This window comes from Echiichthys vipera, assembly GCF_963691815.1.
Source record: "Echiichthys vipera genome assembly, chromosome: 1".
Taxonomy (NCBI): Eukaryota; Metazoa; Chordata; class Actinopteri; order Perciformes; family Trachinidae; genus Echiichthys; species Echiichthys vipera.
The window spans coordinates 14332623-14335530 of NC_139826.1; positions in this window are offsets into that span (position 1 = coordinate 14332623).

The following is a 2908-nucleotide window of genomic DNA, read 5'->3' on the forward strand; positions in this document are numbered from 1 at the left end:
TAATAAAACACTCGGTGGTATTAATAAGTAGGCAGGTTTAGTTAATGACTGATTCAGCTTAGTAGAAAGAATGTTTTTTTATCCCTCTCCCCTTCTCTTTTGCTGGGTAATGTTAGAGTTTCCACACCGTCCGGCATTTACTCTACTTGATGATAGCTTCTGTAAGATATTTTCTTGAGGTGTAAGCTGTTTTGCTGACTTGCCTCTTAGAAGACTTCTCTCTGGTAAGCAGTGATGTGGTGTAACATGGTATGTCTAGGGCTTTTATTGTGAAAAGTAAAAATGAAAAGTAATGTGGAAGGCAATATGCTGTCTTGGTTCATACCATGGGTCAGACTATGTAGCCATCGTGTTGTTATTTTATTACCCTCATTGTACAGGCACACCTCAAACGCTTGCCTCTTCCTTTGTGCTGTAAAGTAAGTCTTGATTTTTCCCGGGAGAGCGTACAGAATTGCATAGAGAAAGCGAGGCTTATAGGGAAAATAAATCTCAACTCAAGTAAAAGCATTTCTACCTAAAAGTATTCATATTTCTTCTCCCATCTGTGGTGGACTCAAACAGAGTCAAATAGTGCAAAGGTTCATGTTTGTTTGTCCCAACCCTTGCTCTCTATCTGCAGCTCGCTCCCATTGTACACATCCAAACAGACCCCCTACCTCTGCAGCACAGAGGCAGTCCTTCCTTCCATCCTTAACCCTGAATCTTGGTTTAGAGAGCTCACTGTTGTTCTGAGCCACCCCAACATCCTGGTGGTGCTATGAAGGGAAAACAGCAGCACCAGAGTGGAGTTTCCTTCCCCTGTCTCATCTGAAGCAGGCTCTGCTTGCTGTCCAGATCAAAATGGCCCATGGTGTGGTGCTGAATCCCGTCTGCAAACAAGAAGAGGCCCATGCATTAAAGACTTCCTACAGAGGCACCAGTCCTCGAGGTTTTACTCTCCAACAGCCCTGGAGAAGGTAAAATTACAAGCAGAGTGTATGTGTGTGTCCCTGCATTTTAAGGCTCTTCTAATTCTAATTCTCTTTTTTCTTTTGTATGCAATATGCTTCTCTATAGATGATGCACTCAAGCGTAAGCACATCAGCACTTCACCTCATCACACCGGATGCTGGTTCAGTGTTTCCCAGAAGAAATCATATGACACCCATGAAATGGTGTGTTTGTTTCTACCGGGAGCCCAGAAGAAGAACTGGACGTTTACCAAAAGAGAACTTTCCAAAAGAGGAAAAAGATGTCCCAGCACTTGACACATGATCTCATCCAGACCTCCAACCCATACAATCACATACAGTAGGTTTGCTGTTCCTGTTCTAATACAACCGAGAGGGATGTTTACTATATTAGCTCGCCTACCACCCCTACCAGTGGCAGCAAATCATGATGTCTTCATACCTCAACAAAACAGTTAGTTTTAACTACATGCTAAACATAGTTACATACATAATTTAACTTACAAGTTTAGCCCACCAGTTTCCTAGGTGTAAGTCTCTTGTCTGTTGTATTTGTTTGACCCATCCATCTACCCCGACCTCTTCTCTACCCAGGCTGTTTTCATGATTTGTATGATATCGTACAAAAAGTAATTAATTTGTATGTATTCAACATATTTATTTTGTTTTTATTTCACGAATTAAAAGAGGTGCCGTAATATAAGACCACTGATCTCCCAAAACACAAGACTCTCACCGGGGGGACCGGTGTGATTGTCGTGGTCGTACTAAGCCTAACCACAACCTTTTATTCTAATCCTAACCATGTGGATTTGGTGCCTTACCCTAACCATCCTCTTTTGTCACGTACTGGTAGTTTTGTTGCCTAAACCTTATTGTCCCCTTTTGTTTCCTAAACGTAACATAATGTTACTGTCATGATGCACTTCCGGGCGCTATCAGCTGTCGCGGCATTAAATAGAGCGTGATATCCTATGAACCTGTTGATGAAAATACAGTTCTCTATGCACAAGTTGATACTTGCAGAATGCAGAAACTAGAAGTTGCCCCCACAATAAACGTAAATAAGGATCGTAACGACCTTTGAATGACCTTTGGTTTAATTGACAGGTGATCTTTATATAAAACCTTATATTAAAACAACACAGAAACAGCTAAACCAATGATTACCACTTTAAATTCTTCACTTTATAAGAATCAGATGAAGGCTTTGTATGCAGTGTTTTACGAGAAACTACAGTTTGGGAGCAGATTGGTGCAGAGTTTTGTATTTTATTTTCAAAAAGCAGGTGTTATAAAGGGGACAAATATCACCATTGCAGTTTATTTTGTTATCACTGCTCTCTGCACTTTTCAGCACTACATTGCGACACTGCTAATCTTTATTCTTTATTCAGAGAACAACTAAAGTTTGAAAGTCTCAGGTCTGCTTCTTTCATCTTTGTTCATCCTTGCTTCTAACAAAAAAGAAGACAGGTACTCTTCACTCTCATATTTCTCTCTTCTTACCCGTCCACCCCCCTCCCCTCGCCTTTTTCCTCCACTCACTATGTCCAGGGAGTCATTATTGCTTTGGTAAATATTTCATAGGCCTCAATACCTTTGCACACAGCCACCTGCCAACTGCTTCTCCTCTCACACACAGACCATGGATAGACAGATCAAAATAAAAGAGAGCAAAGTGAAGGCAGAGGAGGAGGAGGAGGAGGAGGAGGAGGAGGAGGAGGAGGTGGAATGAGAGAAAGGGAGAAGAAGACTGCTCTCTGTGCCTGCCTAGTGTGCATTTACATTTTCAGTGAGCCCGGGCTCTCTGCTCAGTATCCTGGCTTCATAACAGTCCTTTCAAAAGATGGAAAGATTCCCTGGATGTTGTCAAATCTGTGCCCAACAACGTTTTGTTTTAGGAGGCCCTTTTTTTTCCTACCCAGACAATTTTTTTACCCAATCGGCACATA